Below are 12,961 nucleotides of genomic sequence, written 5' to 3' on the forward strand. Positions count from 1 at the left end.
TATGCTCCGCATACACCTAATTCGGCCCCTTGAAAACGTCCGCAAACGCGTCTGGTCGCATCCACGGTCAGTAATCAGTCACCCCTCAAATTTCGCTTCCACAACTGGGTACCTCATAGCAAGCCCTAAATCCAGTCAACCACATGCATCATAAACTATCACTACGATCCAACACAAATCGTCTAGTCACTACATCAATACATGCACCCAGACTACCAAAAATGGGCATGTTCTACGTACATACTTCCTTCGTCCGGAAATACTTGTCGGAGAAATGAATGTATCTAGACCTATTTTAGTTCTAGGTACATATGTTTTTATCTATTTCTCTGACAAGTACTTTCGGACGGAGGGAGTACTAGCTATGGACAAAGATCATTCACGATTGCACTTGCTCTTCCCCTTGTCGACGGCCTTGGTGTCTGTCGCGGGCGTAGTGCTTAAAGACGTAGAATGGATCAAGCCGGAGCTATCCAAGCAATCACTGTCCTCCTTCTCTTTGGGGGCAGTCCAACCATGGCACAGACTGCCCAGTTTTGGTCTCAGGGCGAGGGCGCGTGGGTTCCTCATCTGCCGCTTCTGGACGATGCAGGCACAGTCGCACAAACGACTTCCTCGTCCAAGGCAGCACGTGATGCCGCATCCACATCCTCCGCCTCCGCCTCCGCCTCTACCATGTCGACAACGAGGCGGGCCTCGGCCTCCCGTGCCCTCTCCTTCCCACGGCGGTCACACCAGTCCCTATAAAATTCATACACCTCCACACTGGAGATAGGGCAGCACACGACCCTCGAGCCTCTAGCCCCGGCGGATCCGAGCGCCAGTTGCCAACACCATGGATTCCCGCCAGATTGAATCCGACCTCGGTCGGGCGCACTCCTCCCGGTAGTGGCGGAGCGCCATGCAGACGGCCATAGCCTCCTCCGCATGGGATGATGCCATGGTCGACAAATCTGGAGTAATTGAAGTCGGATCCGCTGCCCGCCATGCCGGAGAAGGCCGGAGATTGTCGGAAGAGAGCTTGGGGACGGAGTGGAGTGAATACGGATGGGGACGAATATATGTGGGGTCAGTGTGGCCGAATCCAATGTGGCGGACGCGTACGGACACTCTCAAGTCTCTCTATATCCTTCCCATATTTGGGCTGAATATAAGGTATGCCGGTCAAGCCGGACGCATAGGCTGATATGAGGCGCTCGTCTGGGTGGGGATATTACAACTGATCAGTGACCTGAATGTCCGCCTGAGTGAGCGGGGCTTGGGAAATCCGGTTGTAGATGCTCGTATACTGTGCCGACGTTGATGGGAAGAAGAGGAGGAAGCGACTGGCCGGGCCGGTAACGAGGAAGAGAAAAGATGCTGACGGCGTGAGGCGCGTCTCCAGTGTGGTTGGGACTTGGAATGGGTCCCGCGGAGTGCGACAGACCCATACCCGATCGATCGACCCGGGTCGTGCCAGGCTGTAAAAGGTTCCCCGTCATTACCATGACAAAGCACCGATGCGTTTTCACCGATCGCATGGCACCGGAACCCGCCTCAACCGAACGGACGCGACCGCCCGGTTTAATTCCTCCACCGGCGCGTGCAGAGGCAGAGCAGAGGCAATGGCAGCAGCTGCACCACAAATACCACCGCTCCAAGTCACTGTAGTAGCAGCACAGTGTGTCCAATGGTGCAGGAGTACGCGTCCAGGACAAAGATGCTGGTGGCCTCGCCTCGTCGCGTACCGTACCGTTTATACGCTATACAGTTCTCGTTTTCGCCTCGCGCCGTACGCCGCCTGCCTACGCCCGTACGCCGCATGTGCAGATACCGGGTGCGGTGCCGTGCGGATGGTGTAGATACCGGAAGAGGCATGCATGAGCAGTGGCGTGGAGCGCAGCGCAGTGCATGGGCGCTGTACGTTCACGTCCCAGTGGTAGTGGAAGAAGCAGAGAGAGAGAGAGATGCTGACAAGAACAGTGCGCGTGCACTGAAAGAAATCCAGCCAAGGATTCCCTGGGCTGGGCTGGCAGCTCGTTGAATGAGACCGCCGTATACTTTTTTTTCCGGGGAAACACAAAGAGCTTTTTATTCATATGAAGGCATTCTCAGGACAATCAGCCAAGAGGCCGGTCACCAAGAAGCTAGGAGTCTCCTCAACCCAGCTATCGGTCACATTCAGAGTGCAAGCACGCTTTACGCAAAGATGCGCCGGAACGTTAGCTGACCTGTTTACATGTTGAATATCAAACAAAGTAAAATTATTACATAGCTCTCCTATCTCTACTAATAAAGGAGCCACAATTGAACGAGAATTGTGGCGAGTGGTCCAGAGCGTCATCATCTCCAAGCAATCAGTTTCCATTATCACATGCGAAAAACCTCGAAGAGAAGCGAACCGAACTCCACTCTCGCAGTGATAAACCCTCCATAATCAAGGGATCAGAGATACCCAAATATGGTTTGCACCAAGCTCCCAGGAAAGCCGAAGAGGATCGAGCCACCCCTCCCGCACCGCCCCTGCCATCAGCCAAATTTAAGGCTCTATCCGTGGTGATCTTGACAACACCTTCATCAGGTGGTCTCCCGCCGAAACCAGGCAAAATCATCGCATCTCTCCGTGGTAGATGAAGAAGGGCGATCGCCTCCTTAGTGGCCCTGATCGTAGCCGTAGGATTCCTTTCCTCTTCGCCGTGTTTGATCCGGTTCCGGGAGTGCCATATAGACCACATTATGGTGGTGATCTTGGCGCGGTCATCGTTTGTAAACCGAGGATCACATGTGATATCCCGCGCCCATGAGTCTGGATGAAGACGAGGCAATCTGAGGCCAAACCATGCAGCCGCTTCCTCCCAGAAGCACTTTGCATGTGAACAGTGTATGAGTGCATGCTCCAGATTTTCATCCATAGCCAAACAAACTTTGCATCGACGAATCTCTGCAATATGTCGATGGTTAAGAGTGGCTTCATCCGGAAGAATTCCACGAAGAACCCTCCACCAGAACACTCTCACCTTCGGAATGACATTCAATTTCCATAGGGATTTCCACATCTATGTATCATCCTCTGAGGTCCCGGTAGCCGTCCCTTCCTCTAGAGCAACACGCTCTTTCTGAGTCACGAGAGCACGGTACGCCGACTTCACAGTGTAGTTCCCCGATCTTTCAAATGCCCATGCAAGAAAATCATCTCCACCTCCTTGCCGAATAGGGATGTTCAATATTGCTTCAGCATCAGGCGCAATGAAATTATTCCGAACAAGCTCTTGTCTCCAGGACCAGTTAGATGGATCAATAAGCTCAGACACACGCTCAATAGTTGTATGCTGAGGCCGAAACATAGGAGACATAGATATTGTACCTGGGATCCATTTATCGTTCCAGGCTGATATGGAGGAGCCATCGCCCACTCGAAAGATCAGTCCGGATCGAAGGGCTTCCCTCCCCGCCATGATCGCCCTCCATGTGGCCGACGCTGACTTTGGTATAGTAGCATTCATGAAGTCAGTGTCGGGGAAGTAACGACCCTTCAGAACTCTTGCACATAGGGAACTCGGGTTGGTGAGGAATCGCCATCCGTGTTTGCCCAGCATAGCAAGATTGAAAAGATGCGGGTATCTGAACCCCATCCCGCCCTTGCACTTGGGTGTACCTAGCTCCTTCCAGGACACCCAATGCAATGATTTCTTGTCAAGAGAGCTACTCCAAAAATATTTGGCCATTGGTGAAGTAAGACTCTTACAAACTTTCTTGGTCAGTAGGAATGTAATCATTGGATAAGTAGGAATTGATTGAATGACAGATTTGAGAAGAGTCTCTCGACCTGCACACGCTAATAACTTTTCCGACCAGCCTTGTATTTTCCCACGAGCTCTTTCGCTGATATCATCAAAAGTACCGCTGGTAATCCGACCCACAACAGTAGGGAGCCCCAGGTATTTCTCACTGAATGCTTGCACGTGGATATTTAAAGTTGCTTGCAGAACCTGCCTCAACGAATCAGGAGTGTTAGTACTGAAGTATACTGAACTTTTATCATGATTAACACTTTGGCCCGATGCCTCTCCATAAATCCTGAGAATCTCATTGAGTCTGAGAGCACTTGGATTACTTGCATTGATGAAAATCAAACTGTCATCCACAAATAATAAATGTGTGACCCATGGTGATCTATAACTCACCCTCAGACCCCTATCTATGGTTACTCCACTGTAATATTTTAACAGCGAGGAAAATCCTTCCGCACATAGCGGAAAAAGAAATGGTGAAACTGGATCACCTTGTCGGAAACCTCTGGATGGTGTGAAGTATGGTAAAAGTTCACCGTTGACACGCACCGAGAAGCGCACCGAGGAGACGCACTTCATTATCAATCTAACAAAGCTCATACAGAAGCCAAGTCGAGTTAGTATAGCTTCGAGATAATGCCACTCAACGCGGTCATATGCTTTCATCATATCGAGCTTGACCGCGCATGAATAATTCTTGCCCTTCTTCCTCCGCCTCATCGTATGTACACTTGCATATGCAACTAGCACATTGTCAGTAATGAGGCGGCCGGGGACGAAAGCACTTTGCTCTTCACTTATAACCTCATCCATAATGCATCTCAAGCGATTGGTGATTGCCTTAGCAGCAATCTTATACAAAACTGGACACAATGCAATTGGACGGTATTGCGAAATTGATTGGGGGTGTCTAACCTTGGGGATGAGGGTAATAGAAGTGTCATTCAGTCCCGATGGCAGCTCCCCCCCATTGAGAAAATCAAGCACTGCCGCGGTTACGTCATTACCAAGTAGATCCCAATGACGCTGATAAAAACCTGCAGTAAAACCATCAACACCCGGTGCCTTCGAAGGAGCCATTTGAAACAACGCCACTTTGACTTCCTCCGGGGTGTAGGGTTTGGATAGTTCTATGTTCATCGCTTGTGTCACTTTGACTGGCACATGTGATAACAACGGCTGGGGATCCGCAAAACCCTGTGATTCATAAAGTTGCTGATAGAAGGTCTGTACCTCCACCTTATCCTCGTCTCCACTAGCGCAAACCGTGCCATCAGCTCGGCGAAGATCTGAGATCTTATTCATACGTTGTCGCTGAGCTGCTTGCGCCTGGAAATATGATGTGTTGCGATCGCCCTCTCGGAGCCACGGAACTCTCGAACGCTGCCGAGTCCAGATCTCCTCTTGATGCAAGGCCTCCTTCAGTTTTTTAACAATACTTTTCTCCTCATCCGAAGGCCCAGTACCTATAGCCTGACACCGAACACGGTTCAGACGTTGTTGGAGTTGCCTGACAGTACGTGCCAGACAACCAAATTCCTTCAAACTCCACGGCTCTAGGGTTGTCTGCAAAGTACCAAGCGCTGATGCAATGCCTTGGAGGCCCGGAGTCCGTGGTATGCCCCGCCATGTCTCCTCCACTAGGCGGTCATAATCTGTATGTGTCTGCCAGACATTTTCATAGCGGAATTGTTTCTTGGCCCTAGGCCGATCTGACAGTACCTCTTTGATTTCTGCTATCACAAAACAATGGTCAGACTCAACTGAAGGAAGATGTCGAACCCGTATGTGATGAAAAAGCTGCCGAAATTCCTCGTTCGCAAAAGCTCGATCTAGCCGTGCCTTGACATTTGCTTCTCCCATCTGATGATTATCCCATGTGTAGGCCGTACCAGACCAGCCTAGATCTTGGAAGGAGATGTCATCCACAACCTCCCTGAATGACCTCATGTGAGTTTCAGACCGTGCCGCTCTGCTGAAGTGCTCACATGCATACAAAGTTTCATTAAAATCTCCCATGCACAACCAGGCACTATGGGGTATGTTATGCAAAGTACGCAAGAACCGCCAACTGTGGTGTCTCTCTTCCGCTCGCGGTGCTCCGTAAAAACCAGTAAAACACCAAACATAAGCGTTCCGATTATTGCTATGAACCAATACATCAATATGATTCTTACTGAAAATTTTCAAATCAACGGTCACATCTCTGGACCAAAAAAGACCTATGCCGCCACTAAGGCCAACACTGTCAACTGCAAAACTGCCTGCAAAACCAAGGGTAAACTTCAGATCCTCAACTCTTTTTGCTTTGATTTTAGTTTCCATTACAAAGAGAAGGAAGGGGCCTTCAAGCTTCATTATACTGCGAAGCTCCCGAACTGCCTTGGGGTTCCCAAGCCACCGCCGTATACATGCATGCACCGCTCGCCCTGTCTATGCCCGTATACACAGGAGTGGGGCTTGCATTTGGCCACCAGCACATGGCAGGGAAATATATAAAACAAAGAGAAACCTCGCCCGTGCCTGTGGCTGCTTTCTGCCGGTGAAACCTACCATTCGCCGAAAGGGCATCTGGTCCTTTCCGATATACTGTTGGCAAGTAAAGTGACAAACTTGCATGATGATTATGAGTCTCATTGTAGTGCTCCTAATTCTTTCCGTTCCGAGGATTAATAACCGGTGGTGGCGCTTAGCTTCCGGCGCGACTGCACCAACGAAGAAGTCTGCATCCGATGCGGGCGCTCTCGGCATGGATCCCGCAACTGCGACCGCCCGCGCAACCCGTCGCCGCCGGAGGTGCTGCGCCGCATTGTCGCGGACCGGGTGGCTCGTCGGGGCTCGGGCGCGGCTTCCGCGCAAGGTTCGCGGCCGGTTGGGGTCGCAGGTGCCGGTTCCAGCCGGGATGGTCCGCTCCAGCAGCCGCGCCGGGGCTTGCCGCCGCCCCCACCGCCGCCCCCTGCTCGCGCTGCGGCCACTCCGGCGTGGCCCCTGCTCCAGGCGCCGCGGCTCGTTCTTTCGGCGGACTCTGAGTTTGATCCCAGGGATGTGTGCATCGTGCGCCGCTCTCACTCCCTGGACGAGATGGAGAGGCGCTTGCAGCTCTCCATGGTCGCCTATGCCGCTGGCGCAAGGAGAGATATCTCGCCGGCGTTCGTCCTTGAGGCCCTGCAGGCCAAGGCGGGCATCGAACCACGCTGGGTGTCGGTGCATCGTTATCGTCCGGAGGGCTTCCTCATCGTCTTCGCCCGGCCAGAGTTCAGAAACCGGGTGTCGGCGATGCCGGCGATTGACCACTGTGGTGTGCGCCTCGTCTTTCGTCAGTGGAATAGGCAAGCTCAGGCCACGCATGCGGTGCTCCGATACAAGGTCCTGCTCGAGATTGAAGGTATCCCTCCGCATGCCTGGGATCGGGAGGTGATGGAGAGGCTGCTTGATTCATCGTGCCTGGTTGACTCCATTGCACAGGAGACTGTGTCCAGGGAAAACCTTGCTTCGTTCAAGCTCTCTGCTTGGACAGCAGAGCCGGAGGCGATCCCCACCCTGCGTTGGCTGGCGGTGCCAGAGCCAGGGCCGCAGCAACACATGACAGTGTAGAGAATGATTTGGTGCATCCATAATTGATTGATCGTGCACTAGGCACATATATATAGGTATAAGGGGTGCGACCGGTATCTTGTCTCCTAAGATACACGTACATACAGAGGGAGACAGATACTACAGGTACTGCATACAGAACCCAGACCTACGTACATGTACACATGTTCAACACCCTCCGCAGTCGAAGCATCGCCGGTGACGCAAAGACTGGACCGACAACCCTCGAAAGTCAAGGTGGGTAGGCCCTTCGTCATCACATCGGCGAACTGCTGATCGGTGGGCACATGTAGAACACGAACACGACCAAGTGCGACGTGCTCCCGGACGAAGTGGATGTCGAGCTCGATGTGCTTCGTCCGTCGGTGATGGACAGGGTTGGCAGCGAGGTACACCGCGGAGACGTTATCACAGTAGACGAGCGTCGCCTTGGTGACCTCACATAGCAACTCCTGGAGTAGCTGTCGTAGCCAGGAACACTCCGCGACGGCGTTGGCCACGGCCCGATACTCGGCCTCGGCGCTCGATCGTGAGACCGTGGGTTGTCGTTTAGACGACCACGAAATCAGAGAGGGCCCGAGGTAGACGCAGTAGCCGGAAGTGGAGCGTCGAGTGTCGGGACACCCAGCCCAGTCGGCGTCGGAGTAGGCGACAAGGTTGGTGTCTGGCGAGGCCGTCAGGGTGAGACCCATGGCTGTGGTGCCACGTATGTACCGAAGTATACGTTTCACGAGAGCCCAATGGGTGTCACGAGGAGCATGCATGTGAAGGCACACCTGCTGGACAGCATACTGAATGTCCGGACGCGTCAGTGTGAGGTACTGAAGCGCACCGACGATGGAGCGGTAGAAGGGAGCGTCGGATGCCGGAGAGCTCTCGACGGCAGACACCTTAGCCTTCGTATCGACTGGCGTGGAAGCAGGCTTGCAATTGAGCATGCCCGCTCGCTCCAGAAGCTCGTAGGCGTACTTCTGCTGGTGCAGAAAGAAGCCAGTAGCCCAGCGCACTACCTCGATGCCGAGGAAGTAGTGGAGAGCCCCCAAGTCCTTGAGGGCGAACTCGGTGCCGAGGCGAGCTGTGATCTGCTGAAGAAGCGCTGGCGAGGACGCAGTCAGGATGATGTCGTCGACGTACAGGAGGAGGTACGCGGTGGCGTGGCCCTGGTGGTAGACAAACAGGAGGCATCGGACCGTGTGGACCGGAACCCATGTTGCTGGAGGAAGGCCGCGATCCGCTGGTACCAGGCCCGAGGTGCCTGCTTCAACCCGTAGAGAGAACGGGAGAGTAAGCACACGTGGTCCGGATAGTCGGTGTCGACGAAACCAGTCGGCTGCTGACAGAACACCTGCTCGTCGAGATGGCCATGCAAGAAAGCATTAGACACATCGAGCTGGTGGACAGGCCAAGCGCGAGAAACAGCAAGCTGGAGAACAGCGCGAATCGTGCCCGGTTTAACAACCGGGGCAAAGCTGTCGGTGAAGTCCACGCCGGCGCGCTGGCGAAAGCCGCGCACCACCCAACGCGCCTTGTAGCGCTCGAGAGAACCGTCGGGGCGAGTCTTGTGGCGGAAGACCCACTTGCCAGTGATGACATTGGCACGGGGTGGCCGCGGGACAAGCTGCCACGTACGGTTGCGCTGCAGGGCGTCAAACTCCTCACGCATCGCAGCTAGCCAGTTCGGATCCCGAAGGGCTGCGCGAGCGGAGGTGGGGAGCGGTGACGGCGTCGAGGTAGAAGCCGCACATGCGTACTCGTCCGACGAGTAGTGCGTGCTGGGACGCAGGGTCCCGGTCCGAGCCCGAGTGACCACACCGGTGAGGGGTGCGGCCGTGGCGACGGGAGCCGCCAAGGGAGCCGCGACGACGGGGGCCACGGCGGGGCCACGGCAGGGCTGGCCGAGGGGGCCACAGCGACGGGGGCCGCGGCGTCGGGGGCCGCGACGGGGGCCGCGGGGGCGACCGAGGAGGCCGCTGCGTCGGGGGCCGCGGCAGGGGCCGCAGCGCCAGGGGCCGCCGGCGCGGGGAGCGCGGGCAGAGCCGGACCCGGGGCGCGGCTGGGCGGTCCGCCAGAGGTGGAGGCAGGGACGAACCGCGCCGCAGGAGACTCCGAAGGTGACGGTACCTGCTGAAACGGGAACACGAGCTCATCAAAGTACACATGCCGCGAAGTGAAAACGCGGTGGGAGACTAGATCATAGCACCGGTAACCTTTGGTGTTGGGAGGATAGCCAAGGAAGATGCAAGGAAGGGACCGGGGCGCGAGTTTGTGAGGAGCAGTGGACGCGGTGCTAGGATAACAGAGACACCCGAAAATGCGAAGACCATCATAAGATGGAACCGCACCGAAGAGGAGCTGGTGAGGGGTGTAGTTCCAGCGGGAACAACAGGGGCGAATGTTAATGAGGAGGCTGGCGGTCGCGAGCGCGTCCAGCCAGAACCGAGTAGGCACGTAGGAGTGGAAGAGCAACGTGCGGACACAGTCATTAAGCGTGTGAAGGACGCGCTCGGCGCGACCATTCTGCTGAGACGTGTAGGGGCAGGTGAGGCGAAAGATGGTGCCGTGGGACGCAAGTAAATTGCAGACGGCGACGTTGTCAAACTCCTTGCCATTGTCAGTTTGCAAGGCGAGTATAGGACGACCGAACTGTGTGGTGACATATGAATAAAAAGCGGTGAGTGTGGCAAGAGCGTCGGACTTGCGACGGAGAGGGAAGGTCCACACATAATGAGTAAAATCATCCAATATCACCAGATAGTATAAATAGCTCGTGTTGCTAGCAACCGGGGACGTCCAAACATCACTATGCAACAACTGAAACGGAAAGGTGGAAATGTTTGTAGACGCGCTAAAGGGAAGACGAACGTGCTTGCCAAGACAGCAAGCCTCACAAGAGTGATCATCGACTTTATTACATGAGAAAGAAAAACTTTGAAGAATCTGACGCATAACGGTGGAGTTGGGATGACCGAGACGGGCATGCCAAAGATCGACACTGGCGGCGAAGGCGGCGGGGCGACGGGTGGTGGTGGCGCCGGAGGGATGCACTGGATAAAGCTCGTCCGGGCTATCACATCGGTGGAGCACCATCCGTGTACGGGCGTCCTTCACAGAAAAACCGATATCGTCAAATTCAACAGTTATAGGATTCTCACGAGCAAGGCGACGAACGGAAACAAGATTAGTGACTAAGTCAGGAGACACAAGAACATTAGACATATGCACAGGAGTGGAAGTAGAAGGAAAAGACATATGACCGACGTGAGTAATGGGTAGGGAGGAACCGTTACCAACGGTGATACGGGTGGGAGTATGAACGGGAGTGGCAGATGTGAGGTTACCGGGATGAGCAGTCATGTGAGCAGTGGCGCCCGAGTCCATGTACCAGTCACCACCGCCACCATAGGAGCTCGGTGACGGGGCGGAGTGCAGTGCAGCGAGCAAGGCCGGGTCCCACGGCGGCGGCGCCTGAGGAGGGTAGAACCCTTCGTAGGCCGGCGCAGGAGCAGCCCCGAGGGCCGGAGCGGCGGCGGCGCCGTAGGAGGGCGCGGTCCCATAGGCCGGCGTGGCGGCGGCGCCATAGGCCGGCGCGGACCCGTAGGCGGGCGCCGGCGGGGGGCGGCACCATAGTCGCTGTAGGGAGCGGCGTTCGGCGCGGCGAAGAGGGCCTGGTGACCCGCCGGGCGGGGCCCAAGGATGCCCGGACGGAGCCCGGGGGACCGGCATGGAGTAGGCGTGGACGACGCCGGTCCACGGGTTGGTGCCGTACGTCCATGGGGGAGTCACCTGCTGCTGCTGACGGCCCCCCCGGCGCCACGGCGCCCGCCACCCGGCTGCTGGTGGGCAGCGGGAGGGGTGAGAGGCGCGGGCGGGAGGGGGAAGTACCCCGGAGGCGCTGGTGGCGGCGGCTGCTGGCGCGGCACGGGTGGGGCGGTCGGTGGAGGGGCGCCGTGGGAGGTGCCGGCGGCGAGGGCGTGGTGCTGCACACGCTTCTTGACCCCCTTCATCCGGCGCTCCTCCAACCTCAAGTACGCCACAAACTTGGGGAAGGAGGGCTCCGGCATCAAGGTGAGGTTAGAGGCGGCGTTGCCGAAGTCCTCGTTGAGGCCGGCGGTGAGCGTGCTGAGGAGGAGGTCGTCGTCCACCTTGGCTCCAATGTCACGGAGCTCGTCCGCCAATGTCTTCAGGCGGCGGCAGTAGTCATCAATGGACTATTCATCCTGGTGTCAGTCAAAAAATTCCTGCTGCAAAAAAATGCGGCGCTGAAACTTGTTGTCGGTGAAGAGGCCGTTCAGCTTGACCCACAGGGCGCGGGCGTCGTCGCCGGCACTCACGACCGTGTGGAACAAGTCCTTGGAGATGGTGGTGAAGAAACACCGGATGATCGTGGCGTCGATCGCGGTCCACTCGGCGTCGTCCACCATGGTGCGGGAGTCCACGGTGCCATCCACGTGATCCACGAGATTGTTCTCGCGGAAGAGCAGCGTGAAGTACGTCTTCCACGCGAAGTACGTGGAGTTGGAGGCGTCGAGGGTCACGGGGACGCGTGCATGGACGTTGATGTCGCGGATCTTGGCAGGGTCGACGGTGAAGGGGTTGGAGTAGGTGGAGGCGTTGGAAGACATGGCGATGAGATCGTGGGGAGGGAGGCGGCGGCGCGACTAAGGAGAGGCGGCGCGGCGTGGAGGCGCGCGGTGGGGAGGTGGCGCGCGGGGAGGAGGGGTGGTGGCGGCGGCTTGGGGCGGCGGCGGCGGCCCGAGGCGGCGGCTAGGGTTAGCGGAAGCTGGAAGATCGACTTGCGATAGATACCATGTAGAGAATGATTTGGTGCATCGATAATTGATTGATCATGCACTAGGCACATATATATAGGTACAAGGGGTGCGACCGGTATCTTGTCTCCTAAGATACACGTACATACAGAGGGAGACAGATACTACAGGTACTGCATACAGAACCCAGACCTACGTACATGTACACATGTTCAACAGACAGAGCCGGCGGTTTTGCATTATAAGGTGCTCATTCATTTGGACGAAGTGATTGATTTTCTGTAGGCGGACGAGCCATGGTTTCTGGGTGGTTCTTCGGACAGCGGGCAGAGTGGCATCCCCGACGAGGACAGCATGGGCGGCGGTGCAGGTCTGACGATGACGCGGCGCCAGTGGCAGTCGGGTGTGCGCGATGTCAGAGGTAGCTCTTCGGGAGGGCACAGTGGAGGTGCCGCCATGGATGAGGCTCAGGGAGGTGGCCAGATGGCCGGCGGCCAGGACTGGCAGTTGCCGCCCATGGAGGCGCCGCCTGTGGTCCCTGCGCGAACGTTCACCGGCGTTTGTGATAGGATCTCGGTCAGGCCATCCGCTTTTGACCGGCTGACGAGGCGGGCGGATGAGGCACATGATAAGGATCCGTTGGAGCGATACGGTGGGGGCACGAAAGAACTTTTGACCAGTGAAGGAGATCAAAATTTGAACCAGGACAAGGAGGCGCAGCAATCGAGGAGGATCCCGGCATCAATCATTACGGTGCCATCCCCGCCTCGCGCCAACGATGCGGGCCAGCTGCCACTGGTTCTCGCACCAGGTGGGGGCCAGCAGCCT

Source organism: Triticum aestivum, chromosome 2D, assembly GCF_018294505.1.
Source record: "Triticum aestivum cultivar Chinese Spring chromosome 2D, IWGSC CS RefSeq v2.1, whole genome shotgun sequence".
In the NCBI taxonomy this organism is placed as follows: domain Eukaryota; kingdom Viridiplantae; phylum Streptophyta; class Magnoliopsida; order Poales; family Poaceae; genus Triticum; species Triticum aestivum.